Source organism: Opisthocomus hoazin, chromosome 24, assembly GCF_030867145.1.
Source record: "Opisthocomus hoazin isolate bOpiHoa1 chromosome 24, bOpiHoa1.hap1, whole genome shotgun sequence".
Classification (NCBI taxonomy): domain Eukaryota; kingdom Metazoa; phylum Chordata; class Aves; order Opisthocomiformes; family Opisthocomidae; genus Opisthocomus; species Opisthocomus hoazin.
Window position 1 is genome coordinate 1,843,381 of NC_134437.1, and position 20,876 is coordinate 1,864,256.

Genomic DNA, 20,876 nt, shown 5'->3' on the forward strand with positions numbered 1-20,876 from the left:
GGTAGCAAACATTTGCCCATCTGCCAAGAGGTTTTCCAGCTGACATTTATCTAAATAGAGAAATTAGACTGCTATTCATATCTGATTAACAAACACAGAGTCTAATTAGCCCATGTGATTAACATTCATTTGAGAAGTCACTTCAACGCACACTTAAACCCATCACTCCTTTACTCAGTGATGGTGATGACAAGAAAGAAGAGTAGTCCTATCTGACTTCAACCCTGCAAAAAATAAGCATAAACATCTAAGGGCGTGTTTAGAGCAAAAGATCAAGCCACTGTTAGGGTAACTTCACTGATAATCTGTGCGATTTTTCCCATCAAGGAATTTGTTGCAGAAGGGTCATAGTATAGACAACCAGGGTTGGGGCGAGAAAAGGCACTATTTCTTTACCAGCCCACCAGCACTGTCTGCTTGTGTTCTCATAAGATTTGCAATTACAGCATAGGAGACTGGTCTCAGATACGTAGTCTTGGGGGTCTAGCTTTTACTTCCCTGAGAGAATGCAGCTGAGATTCAGAATCTGGGTCTTCATGCACAGAGACAGGGGACAGGCTGTGAAATTCCTTGAGGTAGGAAAGACTCTCACATTCAAAGCCGCTTGAATTTTGCTGTCATAGTACCTACTTACAGCAGTACGCTACAGACCATTGCAGTTGTCCCAAGAGACTTGAGTGTTGGGGAAAGTTGTTGCTTCAGTATTGCTAAATAACACATTGCCTGTTGTTCATATAGTTCAATGCACAGTTACTACAATCAATACGATTTGTAATCTGTCCTGTCTTATGAATCACTGAGTTATTAACCTTAACAATATCAATGAGCTGCCAGTGTAATTGAGTCTCAGCAAATTAAGGCTTGGGGTAATTATTAAGAGCTGCTTAGTACACAGGAATATATTAATACTTTATTGATGCCAAGCGATTATACTCTCTCGATGAGAGAAGAATTCTGAGTGACTGTAGCAAAAGATATAAACCCAGGCTGAGCAGCCTCCTATGACAGCAGGTGTGTTGGCATATTGATTACAATTTCCTTATATTTCCCTTGTCATATATATATAACACCAAGCAATTTAACACTGTGATGCAGAACTCCCATTTATTGGCCTGTTTCCCTCCCCAATCACAGGCTTTGACAAACAAAAGTTTCTCTGCGAGGGTAGCATTCAGTCCCAGTCTATTCCAAGGATGTGAATGCCAGGCAGGACTGAAGAAATAAAACAGCAGAACACCACATACAGCATATTTTAGTGTCATGGCACAACCTGCAACCTGATACACTTTCTTTCTCCAGGTGAGTCACCAGAGGAGTTATTGCTGTTGTTTATATGAACACTTGTACACCATTAGCATTTTTACTTTAATGAAAACCATATTGAAATTCAAAACAAAAATTTTGAAATGGCTAAAAACCCATCAATAAAAACCTTAGAAAGGAGAGGAAAAACTGAAACTCCAACAAATATGTAATATGAATGACAAATTTCATAATAGCTTCTTCAAAAAACACAATTATCTGGAAGGATGTTAGAGCTATACCTGTATCAACAGGGCAATCTGCTCTATCAGTTGTAGAAATACAAGTACCAAAAAGTCTATGATTTCTTTTGTCTGCAAAGAATCACCTGCAATCATCTAAGCTGATTTCAAAGGATTCAAACTGAACTAAAAGAAAAATAAAGTGAAGAAAAGAATGTTCTGGGGAAAAAAACAGTATTAGAGATTGTTGCATTAGTTACTTCTGCTTAACAGCAGTCTAAATTTACTATATTATATTGCATTTCTCTTATACATGAGTTGCCTACCCTTCTAGGCCTGATATTAAAAGTGCTGTCACACTTTTCTAGTGAGATAGGTTATTTCTTTCTACAAACCCACCCTCCCTGTTTAAGAATCGTGATAGTGAAACTGGCCATAGGAAAGTGAGAGGCAATCTTTCACCTGCTGAATATGATTCTACTATCTCCATTTAGAACAGAAAATCTCCCATTACTTTGGCTGTACATAGCATGCAAAAAACCTCATTTCATTTACCAGGCAGGGCTGGATTTGAGGAGATGTGGTATCAGCTAGAAGTAAAATATTTATGCAAATATCTCTTCCCAAGGCAATCTGTATTTTTAAAGCTCTCTTCACCACAGATATAACACCTAACTGTCAGCACTTAGTCTGCTGCCAGTCTTCCTAGAGCAGTCATCCTTTACTAATGGTAAAGATTGCTAGTGTTGCTTCTAGGTACTAAAGATTCTTTTAAATCTGTTTGATCTGTGGATGATGATTATTCTCTTCCACAGGCTGGGCCTTGTAGGACCAAGAAAACTGGCTGTATTGTCCTGGGGGGTTCTGTGGCACAAACTAAAAGAGAGAAGGTATAACGGGAAGGGAAGGCAAAACCAGGTATCTCAGTGACAGCTATCTTTTGGTAGTGTAAACATTTTCCAGCTGCTCCTTTGCTGAGGGGCTCTGCAGGCTTTCTTGGTCCTAATGATCATTGCTGTCTCTGTAGTCTGTGAGCAGCTAAGAACAGAGGGGAGCAGATACTCACAAGACCTCCCGCACATTCATCCCAGCTCTCCGCTTTTCACCCTTGTCCGTACAATATTGCCCTACTGCCCTTAGCAGGACTAATAGTCCTTTTTAAGTTAAAATTCCTTGCTAAAATTGATGGTATAAGGGTGGCAAAGAAAGTCCTGCCAGAAGACTACTAAACACATCAGCACTGTGTCTCTAGTACTAAGCAAGTTCTTCCCTAGACAGCTAGAGGCAGCACGCGCTCCCTGTCCAGTCTCCCTCTCCTACCACTGCAACCTTTGCACACAGCCGTTCCTTCAAGCCCAGCTAGGGGTGACCAGCATTCTCAGTGTGCTTTAGCATTTGGGGTTCCCCCATGCTTTCAAGTGCACACAGGATGAGAGAGGCTATCCTTAGTCTAAAGTATGGCCACAGCCAGCACAATAACACACAGCTTGCAATGCAGGAGGGATCTTCACCTTAGCAAGGCATCTAATTACGAAGGAGGGGACTAGAACAAGCTCTCAATTAGATTTTTATGTTTTCATCTGTCACAGAAGCTGAGTCCTGATTTCTGACAAATATATTTGCAAGTGAAGTGAGTGAGCCCTGGGAACCACGACAACTGGGGTAAATAGAAAATTTGGAAAATGTCCCTTCCCTCTTCTCCGACCCCAGTGAGATTCTTCATCTGCTCTACTAATCACCATTGGTAAGAGCCTATGTAAAACGTTGAACTAATTTTGAAGAACAACGGGCATTTCCAACTAAAATCAGCAGCAGGCATATTCATGCTCTGTCTCCCTGAGCAATGAGAGCCGTGGAGAAGTTATCTGGATATTCAAGCACATAGCCAAGGTAAGACTGTTTATAGATAATTTTTATGAGGAATGTTTTCTTTTTCTTAAGATAGAAACTTTTCTGCAGGTTCCCAGGAAAACAATTAATATAATAAAGGTAACCAAAAGCCGTCAAAATAGATTTCTGTCTGTGAGAAATCAGCATTGCAACTGCCTGTGATACTAGTCAGGTGGAACATTAATATGTTGTTATGGGAATGCTTCCTAGGCCTAATTGAGACGCAGAGTTCAATGTGCTATTTGCCCCCCCTCCGCCCACTCATCTCCAAAGTGCTAGCTGCCTAATAAAGAAAAAAGATAGTATATAGGAGCATCAGAAGTCCAAGTTAATAGAAGGGAGTAGTAGTGGGTGCATTGGACCGGATAAACAGAGAGATGATGCCTTCACAGTCACTCAGAGTAGCAGAAGCGGCAACTGAAGCCATCTTACCACAGTCCTGTGTCTCTAAAGAAAGGACTTTTGTAAGGGGCTTTGCAAGAGCCAGTGAGTGTTTCTGAATAGACCTAGAGAAACATCTAGCTAGGGTGAAAGATGGTGATGTTTTCTAACTAGGAAGAAAATAAATTGTTTTCTATGAGTTCCTTCTGTGATCTCATCCCTTGTGAAGCAGCCAAAATTATCAAGGCATCCTCACTTAGAAATGAGCACGTTGTTCCTTGCGTCTCTTGACAAAGAGAGAGGCGAGGAGCAGGTCAAGCATGAAAACATGCTGTAATATCCCACATGCCCCAGCAGACTGCCCTGTGTGCAGAGCATATCTGTCTAAACATTCACCACCCAACCCAGGGCCACCAGCTCCAGGTGATTCCCAGCTTCTCTGGTCATTGGCTGGGCACAAACTGAGGCACAGGAAGTTCCGTCTGAACATGAGGAAGAACTTCTTCCCTCTGAGGGTGACGGAGCACTGGAACAGGCTGCCCAGGGAGGTTGTGGAGTCTCCTTCTCTGGAGATGTTCAAGACCCGCCTGGACAAGATCCTGTGCAGCCTACTGTAGGTGACCCTGCTTCGGCAGGGGGGTTGGACTAGATGACCCACAGAGGTCCCTTCCGGCCCCTGCTATTCTGTGATTCTGTGACCTTCTCAGGCTCAGTCTTGGTCCTCTCTAGTAGCGAGGAGATATGCTGTCCCTAACCAGCAGTGACATGGCAATTTTCTCCATTATGTCAGTTGTCAAGAGGGCCAGCAGTTTTTCCCTCACAACCTAGGACTTTACTGTGAGCCTCCACGAAACATGCTGAGGAGAAATAAATCAATTATGGATCACAGCATCTGTAGTCTGCTTCACAACAGCTGCCCAAAATGGATGATGGGCTCTTAACCATACACTGAGCTGCAGGACAGGGCTGGGAGAGCTGCAAAGGGCAAGGGAAAGCTCTTGGGGAATTATGTTGGTGGTTACAAGACCTTACTAACACTTCTGACTCAATGTTGACACCCTCCCTTGGGATGAAAACTCCAGTAATGTATGGCTAAGCAATGTGGTGGTGTCATTCCACTCCAAATAGCACTTGGTCTCCCAGCTGCCCCCCAGTCTGCTGAGGCTGGCTACCAATGGAGGTTATTTGAGCTAGATTGCTGAAGAAAGCCTGCAGTTTAAGGGTTGGCCACTGTCAAAATTGATAGCTTTTACCCAGGCCAAGCACCTGGTTTATAGCCATTACAGTATGGATATACAGCATGTGCTTCTGTTTAATCAAAGAAGAAAAGACAAAGCTGATAGAAAGCATAAGGGAAACAGTCCTGTGGGATATACATATAATCAACTCGGGCATTGAGTGATGTTCTGTTCTGAGCACATGAGGCAAGTGATCCCACTCAGAAATTTGCTCTTCATTCTCCGAGGCCCACTCATCAAAACAGCTTCCCCCCCACTTTGTATTCCTCACTTGCATCTGTTGTTTTCAGAGAAAAAAATGCTTGTACAAAAAATTCATGGTTTAGAAATCCCTCCTGAAATTAATCATCTAGAGGATTTGAATCTCTGGTTTCTGCGGACGTGTGTTTTGGCCAGATGCACGGGGGCTGGTTATGATGTCTTAAGAGTTAGTGGCTGTCATTGGAATTACGGATTTTAATTTTTCTCTATTCCTCTTAGCATTCATTTACCAACACCACTAGCTGCTTGCTACCTTTATTAGTGCTGGGCAACTTTCCAAATCAATTAATGTTATTGTTTCATTTCTTAGGGCTGTAAAGTCACAAACTTTACAAGAAATATGAAAGGCTATGAAGTATGCATAGAAGTATGACAGAGATAGAGAGTAATTAGATCAGCTAGAGTCACTGAAATACCATCTGCTGAGCATGTTCCATTAAAATACCTTTCTCTTTGCTTAAAGAAACATTATTGGCTTAAATATCATAGGAAGGGGGGAGGAAAACACAACAGATTTTCATGTTAAGTCTTCTAAGATACGTTCAAAGCAGAAATTGCAAACAGCTTTGATATATAAGGGTAGCTTTTTCCTGTTAGAGCCTGTATCCTAAGCAGGGCTTGGTACTGAGGTGGGAAAAGCCGACCTGTTGCAGGAAGTGGTCTTGACATTGGTTTGGTGTTCTTCCCCTTATAACAGCGCGAAGCAAAAGTTAGAGGGGCACCAGCCAAGTAAAGCTACAAGAGGTTTGATCTGGTCTCTGGATACTGGATTTCTTGTAAGCTGACAGCAAAGAGAAATCTGTGGGGACCTGAAAGACCTCCTGCTTGTGGAGAGATGGAGGGGTTGGGTTTGTATCTGAGACCACCTGGAGACAACAACTAATGGTACAGGCCTGTGCAGACATAAAAGAGAAGGCTTTCTCTAGCTTGGTGGTTCCCTCGGCTAATGATCGCTAGGATCATAGCACAATTTAGGCTGGATGGAATCTCTGGAGATCTTTAGTTCAAGCCTCTGCTCAAAGCAGAACCAACCAGAGCATTACATGAGTTTGCTAGGCTGACATGATGGATAAGCAGCAGGTAGAATAAATGGGAAGCAGCAGAATGGACTGGTGTCTGAATGCCCGTTCTCAGATCCAGTTGATAGACTACCCTTCGTCCTTTCTCGGTACAGTCTCAAAAGCTAGAGCAGACATTAACTTTGTTACACAGCAGCAAGAACAGTAGGGAGTGTTAGCGAGCTGTTACAGCTCAGGCACACATTGCTTCTATTAATCTTTTATCCTCAAAGAATTAATAGCCTGAAGGGCCTATAATAATGGTTAAATTGTGCAATGTAAATTAAAAGCAAAAAGAAAGAGCAGAAGCCACTGAGACAGTAGAAAGCATGTTTCTGCAAGCAGGAATGGAATCAGCCATCCCAGAATCCTCCAGCTGAGCTTGTCACTGCATTGGCTTTTAAAGGTCCTTTTCAGCTGTGCACCTCATTTTCTTATTGGTAAGCTGACGGAATGAGAAATTCTTTCTCCCACTTTTAGTCTTGTCTATTTAGATTATATTATGCAGTAAAAGTCTATGATACTTCACATTCCATGTCTCATATGTGTGACTGTACAACAACATACAACCCTGCCTATCAGGTGTCACATTAAACCAGGTATACTCTCCGTGTGCATGCAACAATGTGTGTGTATATATTAATTCAGGAGTCAATATGCTTTTCCTTACCAAAGAAATTGTTTTGCACAGCACTTGTTAGATTACAAGTTGCAAAACTTAGTTCTGCTCTTCTAAAACTCCAACAACTGCATTTGAAAAATGCTCTTCCATGCATGCTACATACCTCACATCTGATATATCTGCATGCTATTGTACAGCAGCAACACCTTGTTTCTGAGGTAGTTGCTTTTCAACTTGTCCTGATGTCCCCTCTTTGAAAGATATGTATCTGACTATGACTTGCTCAGTGCTGGATCTTATTCCCATGACCACAAAAAAGTGTGCCGCTTAGGATTTTTAAAATTTTTTTCTTACTCATCATCTTTAATAACATAATTTTAACCCCAGAGGCAGATAGCAATTCAAGGATTATCAGAAGAAACAAAGAGGAAATATAGTGTGTTTCCTAGTTTTAATTGTTATTTTCTACCCTTCTCTACCTTCAGCGACATTGTTTTTCTTTCCTGAGGCAACTTTTGCAGTAGAAGATTGGATCACACACCAAAAACTCCCATTGCAGAGTTCATGGCAGCATTAAACCTCAGGTCAGGGGGATCATTACTAACATGTGATTTTAATTTGTCGCAGCAGTCAAAGGTAAAAATTACATCAATATATTTGTAATCTTGTGTTGCTGCCTCAGTTACTTAATGTTTCTGGAAGGAAAAAATTGTGGAACTGACTCCTATAGTGTTAAAGGACAAAAATTAAAAAAAAGAAATGCCTGGGAATTTGTATAAGATGTTGGTATCTAAATGTTTAACACTTAAATTTAACAATAAAGTGATACTTGAAGAAGTTACATGCTAATTTATGACAGGAACATTACGTTCATCCCAGCTGAAGTGTTAGAGCTTAGCAGTGATTCAAAGTCATCTTTGTGCTGTATTGCTAAGCAACACCCTCGCCAGCATAACGTCTTGTTAATATCACTTAGCCCCATTTTAGCAGTACGCTGCAGAAATGAAATTCCTGATTTAGGGAAAAAAATCAAGGAAGTATAAATGTTACTCTCATAGTCTGTTGTCTGTTTTTAAAGGGGGGTTACAACTGGCAGCTGGTGGGATGGATCGGAAGTAATAGCCTTTTACAGTTAGCAAATTTTCTTCCTCAATGTTCAATGCTTGAAGCTTTTGGGTTTATCATACTCCAATAAGAAATTGAAAGACTGATTTTCTAAGCCTGCTCTTTCTGCTGGCATGGGAGCCCAGTCTCTGAGCAGAGGAGAATCTCCTCTGCGACAGCTCTGCTCAGGGCATCATCAGCCTTCCCTCCTGCAGTCCATGTGGGCCTCCATCCCTGCACTTTGCTTCTCCTGTGCTTCTTCCTGTACCACTTGTGAGGTCTGGTGAGGAGACAATCTCAGACTTGCAGTCAGATGAGACCTTAGGGCATTGCACCAGAAACAGAGTTAATGGGGAGCTTATCACAGTGGTGAGGTTCTGGCTTTTGGAAAATTTCATTTCACAAAAATAGAAGTGAGGGGGTGAGACAGCATAGGAAAGCAGAGCCAAGACATACAAAGCAAAAACAAACAAAAAAAACACTTAACAGACTAGGAAAGGAGATAAGAGGGATCTGAGGGTAAAGAGAACACACATAGTGTCACTTGCTACACAGAAGTATACTGAATTTCTCTTTAAGACATAAAGGCTCATCCTATGTTTGTGACCTACAGCCACTACCTACCTCAGCTGCTTAGTGCAATCAAAACAAAAGCAATTAGTCTACCATGCTCCAAAGACCAATGCCTCACATAACTGAGAAAGTTTGTATCAGTTTAGCTTAAATTAGTTTTCATGCTGATTCAGACTGCATCAGTGACAGAGACGAGGCGGACCCACAGGATGGAATAGTAACTCTTTGTTTGGCCTATAAGAGGCATGAGTAAGCGTTACGTTATCAAGGTCAAAACAAAAAGGGTAAACTGTTTACTATGGTTATGCTTGCCTTTACAACAGGGCAACTCAGCTTAACACTTTTCTTAAATTGACTCCCAGCTGACTTGGTTTGAACTGGAGGTATAAAATTAAATGAAAGCACTCCCACTCCTCTGAGCACCAACGAAGCAACACTTATAAAATTTTGCCTTTAAATAAATCTTGCTGACTTTCTTGTATACAAAAAATCAAATCACATGGATAATCTCCCCTCTCCTACACCTGGCATGATCGTTCTATGGAATGCACAGCAGCCAAAGGGTTAAGGAAGAGAAGCAGTAGTAAATAGGGAATTCAGGGTAATTCCTTGAGCTGGGTAAGTTCTAGCAGCAAAAATACATCACTGTACATATGCAGCCCAGGTACTATACTGGAAACCATACTGCAGTTATACCAGGGATTAATTTAGTTCTCAGGTATCTATTTTATTTCAGAAGGAAACAGGGGGGGAAATGATATGAACATTTTCCTCCTAACATTGTCAGACAACTATAGTAACCATGGCAACAGGAGGAAAAACGTCTCAGAGACTGTGTCTGGTAGACGTACTCTTTAGACTTCCATTTGCTATGGTATTAAATAGCATGTTTGCGCTGAGTTCTAGCACAATATATTATTACACTGTTATCACTGAGGGCCAAATCTACTGGCTGAGTATTCAGCAGAGTTACTAGTCCTCAAAGCAGAAATAATAGCCTGTGGTCCAAAGACTATTTGTAAGAAAACAAATATAGCAGCTTCCACAAATATTCCCACCTCCCTGGGAGGTTTGTTTGGTGTTCTGCTCTCCCTCTAGTGTCCTGACAACTGGGGTAAGAGCCTACCATTGCCGCCAGCTGCCAGAGCTGCTCTAGCAAGAAAAGCCGAGGGCCCTTCACAGGCAAGATTTAGGTTCAGTCCTTGGCCACACATAGTTGTGGCGGGGTTGTTGTGAGCTTTTCTCCTAGGGACTAGTAAGAGCTGGTGCCTGAATTCTGAGCTGGAAGACCATTTTGATCCCTGCTCTTTATCTGCACACAGACAGAAGCCCTTGCCCCCTCCCTGCCTGCTGCCCAGACATGCTGCAAACCATTAGCAGGAAAAACCAGAGTTCACACTTCCACTAAGTATTGGCTCCAGCTGTTATAACACAGTGCTTTACGTATTTTCTCAGTATAAATACCAAAAATTATATTTTAATATTTTGCCGCTCTTCACCTCTCCTCACCCCTGATCGTATTGCCGAAGACAAAACCTGAAAGGTGGGAAATCTGATGCCTCGTGTAGAGTGAATGTAGAACTGGGCAGGTTCAGCGGCAGGAGGCTGAATCCTGGTAACTGTTGATCAATCCTGAAAGTATTTGAGTAGATGAAAGGGACTCTCTTCCTGTATAGCCCCACCATGTGTGTTTTCCTAAGGTACGTGTAAGTTGACACTGCCTCTATCCTACTAGGCTTCATGTGAGTGGACAGTCTCATCAGACAGCAGTGTCTGAGTTTGTCTGCCTGATGGATGCCTCCTACAATGGTTGTTGGGGTGCCCCACCGTGCTACCAACAGAATTGACCAACCCAGGTTCACCTGACACAGTCCCTGATATAGAGCCAGAAGGAGATGTACTCTCACTTCCTCTAGCCCTGCCTTTTCACAGGGCTGTAGGTGACCACCTCAGAAGCAATACTGAGCTGAGCTAGAGTGACAGGGGCCCTCAACTTAGTAACTGCAGCCAATGGGGCATGAGCTCAGTCCAGGTCCCTGTCCTTGCCCCTGTGACAAGCCCTACTCTGTGACCTCTGTCAGATATTGATGTCATCTGCTTAAAGATCAACAGTGAGGTGAAGCCTTGCTCTTCCACTGGATTGTCAGTACTCCAGTAGTTCTATGAAATATTATTCAGTGTGGTAAGTTACCTGAATGTAAACCCTCTCAAGAACTGAAGGCCTGGTCATTTTCTTTCTGTGCTAATAAGCTTTGTTTCATTCAACTTCAGGAGTTTTTTCAAGCTAGAGGCTCTATTCTGTACTAATCTCCTAAGCAGACCTGTCAGGTTTCATGGTGGAGTCGAGGTGGGAATAAAGAATAAATTCAAGCAACATACAGCCTGCCTGAAAATCCAACTTGAACAGCTTCCAAATGGAAGCTTTGCCCAAGTTTGTTCCCCTTCAGCCACTGGGTGCAATCAACAGATGTGGCGTCATTTCAAAGACAAATTTTCCTGGAAGAGTGAGGAAAGGCATGTTTGTTCTGCCTTCACTTTTCTGCCACAAGACTGTTTTATGGCTGGCTAGCTACTGAAGGAAACCTAAAAAGCTCTGCCTTCTGCTGCACTACTCTTGGAACTATGCTCTGTCTTGAGAGCAGAATCTTGAAGCTTAGCAAAAGTTCATTGAATGCAGTCTCTTGAATGCAGTAGTAAAAGATTAATACACAACTGTTTTTAAAAGGTGAAGAAAACACTAATACTTTTGCATGCTTGTCCAATAATCAAATTAACTGTAAGCCTACTACCCTTGTCTTGATAATTTTGACAAGCAGCTTTTGGGAATCAGACCACCTATAACCTGAGGGTCAGGCAATCAGCATGTAGGCTTGGAATGTTTGCCATTTTAAAAAACAGACTTTCTAGGGAGCCTGATTTAGTTTACTACAAACCAGGTGCATATTTTTTTCTCCTTTTTTTCTTTTAAGAAGAAGTATTTTTTTATCTCGGGAAAACCATAGAGAAAAAGTACATCTGGCACATGAATAAAAGTAAGGTGTGAAAAGGTTCAGGATAACCATGTAGAGAACAGGGCTATCGGCAGTATGGAGCACTGCAGCAGCAAGGTCTACTAAAAGGTTCAATTTGATGTCTTGTTCCCCCATTTCACATTAAAAATCAAACCTCTTGCTGAACAAATTTCCCCAGAGGCAAGATCCTCTGAAGGTTTCTTGCCTCTTGCAATGAAATATCTGTCTGTCTCCAAGCTGAGGCACTGCCTGTGTTTCAAAGAAGCCAGCAAAGAGGCTGCCTCGGTCTTCAGTACATGCTGGACTGGGCTCTGACCCACCACATTGCAAGCTGCAGCTGTCTGGCACTTACAAGTTAGGGTCTCTTACTGTTAATGTGAGGGGGAAAGATTCAGCAGGGAGTGAAACGAAAGTGGTTTATCTAACAGAGTCTGATATTCCAAAGACTGCTGGGTTATTATCAAGAAAGGGAGAGCACCACTTTTGCAAAATTGAATGGCCCAGACTAACTGCTAATCAGCATTTAGCAATTTGGAATGGACTGGGCTTGGTGATACGCATGGGAAGGGGCCATGGCAGGCAGCCAAGGCACAGAAGTGAGGCTATTCAGGCAAAATCCACTCTTCCCTCCCTGGAAATGTATCAAAGTGAGAAGCATGGCTGGCCATGTAGAAAGCAGAGAGTTGAAGGAAAGTCTCCTATCTACCGTCTCAGGCTTCCTTGCTACCGAACATTGGAGGAAGGGAAGAAACTTTCTGCCTTCCTCATTATCCTGCCCTGTACAAGTACACAGGAATACAGCTGCCAAAAACGCAGACAAATAACCGTGGCTGTCATCAAAAGGAGCATGAGTATGCTTTTGTATGATTTACCTTTTTTTTGGTATTTGTTTCTCTCATTTTCCAATAATCTCCATTAGATTTAAAATCTGCAAGTAACCTTGTCAAAGGTTAAAGTAGCAGCGAGAGCTGAAGACAATTTTTGCTTTCTGTGGCTTTTCTAGACCAGTCCTTCTTTCATTCTCCTCTCTCCCTAGAAGCAAATGTTTTTTTCTCCTTCCTTAGACTTTCCCTAAGTCTTTCTCATTCCCATCTGACTCTAAATTGAGACCACACCAAGATGCTTTACACAGTGAGCACTGACTCAGCATTCTATAGCAAACATGTTCTGATTTTCTCCCCTTGATTAATTATGTTACAGAGGTGATGAACTCCACCTCTGACCTCCCCTCCCTGCCTGTCAGTTGGCTTTCACTGATGCAGGCAGCTTTCAAGCAACTCTAGTAACTCAATCATCCCTACAAAGTCTTTTTATGGCTGGGAATGGAACATCTTTTGTCCACAGTGGGCAAGTGAGATTAACAACTGAGTAGCCACACTGATTTCAATATTCATATTGTGGGTAGATGTACTAATACTAAGACCTACAGTATCCCACTGCAATATTGCTAATTAACTTCACCTATGGTCCTTAAAACCCACACTGGGTAAGCTTGATGATGTGGGAAGGGTAAAATTGCTTTGCTTTTTTTTGTCGCCTGAATTTCTCACAGATAGTATCACTGTACTGTTGCACTGTCCACAGCAATGCTTTTGAATACTGATGCATTTTTGCAGTCTAGATTCTGGAAGCATCGCGCTGTCTGCCTTTTTGAAATCTGGCTCTCTTTTCTGGGCCTGAGGCTTCACCTCCTCTTGAAGCCTAGTCCAAAAAGCAAGTATCTCTCAGCCATACCTCAAAGTTCGAGCTTTTAGTGCTCCAAGGACAGCACTCATGACTACATAATCTCTCCAGGTGCATTGCATATCACCCTGCAGGTAGGATTAGAGGGACTTGTGGAGAGTGAGCTGCAGGGGAATATAGCTCAAGTGTCTGGCAGACCACGCTTTGCAAATCTGGCCAGTCCCCATAGAGCAAAGCAGAGATAAGTGTCACCAAGTCCTGGGGGCTGCGGCCAGCTATGAAGCAGTCACATGCAAAGCTCTGGTGGGGTGGTGGAGGCACAAACTCATCTCCCCATGTGTCTACATGCAAAGCGCCTGTGGATCTCAGCAACCAAGTCCCGTTAGGTTTTGTGCTACAGAAGCTGCCTCTCATAGATGGAAAGGCTGCTGAATGTCCTCATTAGTATTTCCTTTTGATGATTCTGTATGCAGAGGTATTTCCTAAGCAACACGACACAAAACTAGCTGCTAGGTGCAGGAATAAGACTGGGACACTGAAGTAGTACTGACCACAGATACAGGAGATTTCAACACACAAGATGGCAAGTCTCATCCTCAGCCTTTCTCTTATTTTTTTCTGGGAGTGCTTCCAGGGTCAATATTTATATCCGTATCAAGAGGTTTTCTGAACACCACTTCTCATTAACAGCTAAAATCTGGTCAGCTAAAACGACTACAAGACAATTTATTTTCTACCTGACTGTCTCAGAGAGCTCTTTTTACCAGACTGCAAGTCAGGAGGCTGCCCTAGGGTGTGTATAAATGCACCTGAGCACTGTGCATATTTTAATACAGTTTTCAGTGATGCTCCAGTGTGGCTATGCCATTTCCCTCTAGGTTATTCTGAGGCAATGCTCCAAATGTGGATGCTGTAGAGCATAATTTCCTTACATTGTAGGTGTAGTTGATTACACAGTAGTGACGACGTAGACTAAGAAATCAGTTCTGTATGGATTATTCCAGTATGAGTTACACATGGACAATATGCTTTTCCCAGAAAACCTGTATAAGTGATCCTTAGTACATTAACACTGCAACAGCAGGTAATACACAGAGAAGTGTACATTGTGCTTGAATTTTCTAAAGCGTTTGCTTGCTTATGAGGATGAAATTAGTAAAGCTCATTAGTTTCAAAGTGAATTTCATTTGGGCTGAATATACACATTCCTTGGGCTCTTTATGCAAAATATATTCATGACAGATGATGAATTTGAGACTAATTTTCCATCCTACAGTAATCACAGAATCACTGAATGTTCAGGGTTGGAAGGGACCTCTGTGGGTCATCTAGTCCAACCCCCCTGCCAAAGCAGGGTCTCCTACAGCAGGCTGCACAGGACCTTGTCCAGGCGGGTCTTGAATATCTCCAGAGAAGGAGACTCCACAACCTCCCTGGGCAGCCTGGGCCAGTGCTCCGTCACCCTCAGAGGGAAGAAGTTCTTCCTATGTTCAGCTGGAACTTCCTCTGCTTCCATTTGTGCCTGTTGTCCCCTGTCCTGTCGCTGGGCACCACCGAAAAGAGTTTGGCCCCATCCTCCTGACACCCACGCTTAAGATATTTATGGGCAGTTATAAGGTCCCCTCTCAGCCTTCTCTTCTTCAGGCTGAACAAGCTCAGCTCCCTCAGCCTTTCCTCCTAGGAGAGATGCTCCAATCCCCTCATCCTTGTAGCCCTCCACTGGACTCTCTCCAGTAGCTCTTCATCTTTCTTGAACTGGGGAGCCCAGAACTGGACACAGTACACCAGATGGGGCCTCACCAGGGCAGTGTAGAGGGGAAGGAGAACCTCCCTCGACCTGCTGGCCACACTCTTCTCCTAATGCATCCCAGGATCCCATTAGCTTTCTTGGCAGCCAGGGCACACTGCTGGCTCATGGTCAACCTGTCGTCCACCAGGACACCCAGGTCCCTCTCCACAGAGCTGCTCTCCAGCAGGTCCACCCCAAGCCTGTACTGATGCATGGGGTTGTTCCTCCCCAGGTGCAGGACAGTGCACTTGCCCTTGTTGAACCTCATCAGGTTCCTCTCTGCCCAACTCTCCAGCCTGTCCAGGTCTCGCTGACTGGCAGCACAGCCTGCTAGTGTATCCACCACTCCTCCCAGTTTTGTGTCATCAGCAAACTTGCTGAGGGTACATTCTAACTCTTCATCCAGGTCGTTGATGAAGAAGTTAAACAAGACTGGGCCCATTACTGACCCCTGGGTGAACATTAGCAAAATGTGGAGTTTTGATCTAGGGATAGATTTTGTTGCTGCAAACATCCAGATGGAAAGGTTGTCACAGACCACCAGGTTTGGAGGCAATACTAGTTGTACGGCAGATTTTTAAATTATCACAGGTTTTTTCCCATTACAGCAGGCCTAGTCCTAGTCAGATGGCATCTTGTGCAAGACCTGTGTGTTGCAGAGGTCTTGGTTATTAAAGCCTAGATTATTTACTTCAGCTTTTTGCTAGTGATGCAGCTTGTGAAGCATAGAATTGAAGAGGTTTTATTGGTCTTGACAGGTTTATGCTAGAACAGCTTCAAGATAGCAAACATTTACAGATACAACATTGATCAGCCTCTGGCTTTCATAAGACAACTAAGAAACTTGCCCAAAACTATTCATCAGAACAGTAGTAACAACCCGCACGTGCACGTAAGATAATGTATATAAAACTCATGCTGGCAGAGGTGTAAATAAAGCAGCTCTCAAGAGGCTTGCTCTGGAGGAAACAGAGTGTGCTTCTCAAAGCTCCCAGGCACTTCAAGTAGCGATGTTCACCTGAAGCACATGTGAAATTCACAACAAATGAGCTATGTTTTGGATATTTTTGTCTGTCATACTGGATTTGATATATATTTGCAACATACCTACACACACATACTCACCATACTGCACTGTGGTCATTTAATTAGAAATTGCTTCCATACAAACGGCTTCCTGAATTTCCCATTGGACGTGAGTGTTGGAGATGGGCTAGAGCCTACTAACTGCAGGGCACGGCAGTGCTGTGCCCCTTGGGTATGGCAGGGGGCGGCAGACATGGTCATGTAACTGGGGGCGGGGGGGGAATACTTTGCAGGATGAAAGAAGAAAGCCCAGCAGCTTTGCCTTCAAGGATCACTGCTTGGAATACAGACATAACAGAGAAAAAAAGTCTGATGTTTACAGTATCAAAAACCTTAGTGGGATCAGAATTATTTTCCTGCTCTGCAGATGTAGTGGTTATTAATAGCAACAGCCAGAATTCTCTGGGAGCAGCTCTTGCAGAGTTTGACTTGCAGCCTCTGACTTCAGCTGATTTTTAGTACTTGCTTAAGCCCTCAGATTACCTTCTGACAAGTTCTTCCCACTCATTTACCTCCCTGAGCTGACACAATGCCACCTCATCCTTGTGTTCTTGCTGGAAGCTAAGCACATGGGGAACCTTGGCAGAGGACAGTCTGAAAAACACAGCAACGTTCCTGCAGAGAAAATATCCCAAACATTGCAGAGCCTTTGCAGAACATCCTTCCAGATGGCTGTGCCTCGGCTATCCTCACTGCAGTCATCTTACTTTTACTCACAGTGCTAAATAGATGCTGGGAACAAAATGCCCTTCTCTTAGGAAGGTCAAGGGCCACCAGATGCTCCTGTGAGGAGTCCCAGGTCCTGCATTTCCCTACAGAGCTCTCCACTACAGTGGTATTTCACTGTGAAACACTGGACTCGGGAAACAGTTTAGCAAGGATGAGATCTGGCACTTCCCACCCAGTTTTACAAAACCCTAAAGCACCTATCCCTAAAGACAACGTCCTCTCTGTGTTAGCAAGAGACTATTATTACTATTTGAAAATAAAGTAAACCATCTTTTCCTAGTTCTTTGGATGTTTCTCACTAGGTTTATTTAACACTTTAAGAAGTCTTACAAATCAGACACAAGCTCTTTCAATTTATTATCATTCTGATTTAATCAGGACAGCTCTAGAGAAACTACAACCTGATCAAAGCAAAGGAAAGGCAGTTTGTACTGTCCTAATTTGTTTTGGTTTCTTATATATATATATGCACAAAGCAAAACAACTTTGCATCAACAGCAGGAAAGAAGAAAAAAAAACAAATACGAAAAATAGCATAGTACTTAATGTTCCCAAGCTCCTAAATTGCACATTGTCTCCGTGTACAGTCCTATTTTGCACTGGAAAGGGGGCTGGGGGGGCTACTGGGGGAGCATCTCCCTCCCAGGAAGCGACGGCTGCCAGCACTATGACTTTTGCTCACCTCTGGCACCACAGCCCATTCCTCAGTCAGCTGGGATCCAGTTTCACTCATGACAAAGGTTTGAACATTTCCTTGGATCTACTGAGCATAGCGAAGTAAACTGACTTTGCATGGTAGTGGGACTTAGGTTCATTTCCTATTTCAGGCAGAAATCGGGTGTCAGGACTCAATTTTATTTTCATCGGGGACTTTTGTTTCAGATGCTTAGATCCAGTAACAGTAATACCGCCTTCTTCATAAAACAGATAATGAAAGCAAAAATTCCCCTAGACAGCTCTCATGGCAACTGTTCCACAGGACATCAGCAACACTTAGAAAAGTTTGTTAGAACACCAATGAAAAGCCCTCATGCCATGGCAAGGCACAAGCACCTAATTGCCTTAGTTATAAAAGGCAAACTGTAATATGGGCTGTATATCAATAAACTGCTTCAGACGTCCTCCCCACTCACATCTTGCTGAGGGTCCTATCAATTTTCAGCCTTCTCATGTTATGGCAGCTACGCTATTACTAGCACAGAAAAGGTTTTCTAAACTCATTTTGCTGAATGTGCAGCACAGCTCTGGGAAGAAATGTCAACAGACTGATCTACAACAATCAGAGTAATAAAAAAAAAAATGTAACCAGGAGACTAGAAGACCTGAAGAACCTTGATGTATTCCTCTGCTGAGTACTGCAAAGCGCACTGAGAAAACCTTCAAAATGGCCCACAGCTCTCCGCTGCATAAGGCGGCTCCCTCAGGAGAGGCACTAGCAATAAATCTCAGCTAGGAAATAGCAGGGCAAAAAAGAACAAGGGGAGTGAGAAACATCAGAGTGGTACCGCTTCTGCAAAGGCAGTAAAAAAAAAAACCAGAAAATATTTTCTCCTTAGACCTAGCTTTTGTTACGCAGTTGTGCGGCCTGCAGAGGAATAGTGCAGATCACCCAACACGCAAATAAAAGGTCTCCAGTAAATAGGTCTCCATAACAGCTGACAAAATGTAAAAGCAATCGCTGATCATAAGGCTGGGTCAGGTAAGTGCTGCAGAGAAACAGTTTAGATAAGCCAAGAAACTGGAGAGTAACTTCACTGTTGCTCTTCTCTGATTTGTCAGCAAAGCTACACATGCCCGCCGAGATCTAATGCATCCTCTGCTGGGCAGGCAGGGAATGGTAGAGGACTGCAAGTGTGAAACCTGACTGCCAAGCATCCAGTGCTCCTGGCCCATCATTGTACTGACTACAACTTCTGTAGAGGTATCCACACACTCCATCTACAAAAACTTAATGCAGAGTGACCATCCAAGGGTTCATATCCCTCCTTGGCCTGGACTTTCAACTTTGCACTATTGTCTGTGCTGCTACACTTAGGCAGAAGCTGCATGAGCATCCAACGCATGCTTTCACTTAGCAGCAGAGGTTCTCCAGTGGCAATGGTTCCTGATGTGCAGGGTGCCTTTTCTGCTCCTTGTATCACGAGGATGAGAACGGTGAGACAGTGCAACAGACTTTGCTGAAGCAGCGGCTGAGCTCCCTGAGATTTAGCAGCATAGGAAATCGGGTTCATAACATTAGTCTGAGCAAGTTCCCTGCACGCTCACCAAAAAACCTTTGTGACGGAAATTTCGCCACCTATCCAGAGAGAGTAAATCAATCTAATTATCTGTGCACATTCTCATCTCAGCTGGGAAAACCTGAAACAAGCAATTCCCCTCTGGGAAATGCAGAACAACTTGAGATAGATTCATTGAAAGGAGTCACCTGAACAACTTCCCCTCTTTCAAATGAGGGAGGGACATTTTGCTGACTTGCACTTGTGTGTTTCACAGCTGCACTAGCAGTCACTGCCTGTCTGGCACACAGGAACCAATAAAATGCAGCTAACCTCACATTTTGGAATCCAAGTTTTAGAAGGCAAAGAATGAGCATCAAGGATTTTGCAGCAAGATTTTATGCAGGAGGATGAACCAACAGTAACAAAGAATTTAATCCAATCCAATTACCAGACTTTGTAAAGCACAAAAAATTCTGTCCAAATACGACTCCTTGCTCTATAGCACCTAAAATTGCTATCACTACAGAAATCAGGGCTATAGATTTTCAAGCTTGTCTTTTCTGGGTGTCACCCAGTGCTTTCCATATGAAGGCACACAATTTATTAAGGTTCAGAACTGGATTTATCTGTTTGCTTACATAACTGAGAAAACTCCACAAACATTTGACAAATTCCTAGGAACTAGGGCAAGGAGGAGTTGTAAGAGCTTACCTAGTCTCCTTGCTGCACCAAGGAAGGATCAGCCTTCCTTGAACCATTCCTGAAAAAGTCTGTTACCTCCTGGGATAAAGATCCTATCAATTCCTCAAACAATTTACTCCTTGAACAATTCTACAGCTAGAAACCTTTTTCTAACATCTAACTTGAAACCAAACACTGCTGAATTTGCACACTGGACTATTAAAAAAATCTTGGGCTTGTACTAAGCAGCAAGGGAAGAGAAATGGTCACTGGTGTAGGGATGGCTATTGGACATGTCTGCAAGCCATGCACAAGAAGAACAGATGTGCATAAATAGATATTTATATAATTGTTTGAAGTTACGTTAAGCTTTGTTTCTAACCTTTCAGTTTTCTGTCTTTATCTACCACAAGGTTTTCAATAGATCACAAAATCTCACAACTAACATTACAGTAAATAACTGTCTCTAGCTTTTGGATGTCTTTGCTGCTTTAACCCCCAACTCCTAGTTGCTGTCTGTACTTATGGATATGCTAATGACCAGAAAACCTGCAGCTGGCAAAGTGAGAACAAAAATCTATAACTTAGCCTCCTAGCAACGATTATTCATGCAAAAGCTGAAACAATTATAATCTCTGGCACCCTAACTGAGCTTGATGTCCTTCTTAGGCATTATAGCAGTTTTTATTATGGATTTAACAGGATTATCAAGTACTTATTCCTCATTAATTATTCAGCTATTAAACAGAGAAAATAATTTTTAACTTCAAAACACAACCAAATCAAGCAGGGTTGTGGTGCAGTTCAGTCGTTCATTAGAGGATCACAAACTGATGTAGGGGATCATTAATATGTTGTATTTCATTATATCATGTACTGGTCACTTAATAGTTCCTGTAGTTACAGAAAACAGATTGCTGATTAAAAGGAATAAATTTGGAAGATGATGAGATCTGTCATATAATTGATTTTTATAGCATCTGACGATCATCAAACAAGTAAAAAAGCTCCATAACTGAAGTGCTTGGACAGATTGCATTGTTCTACATCTTGCACTGTTTTGTGCT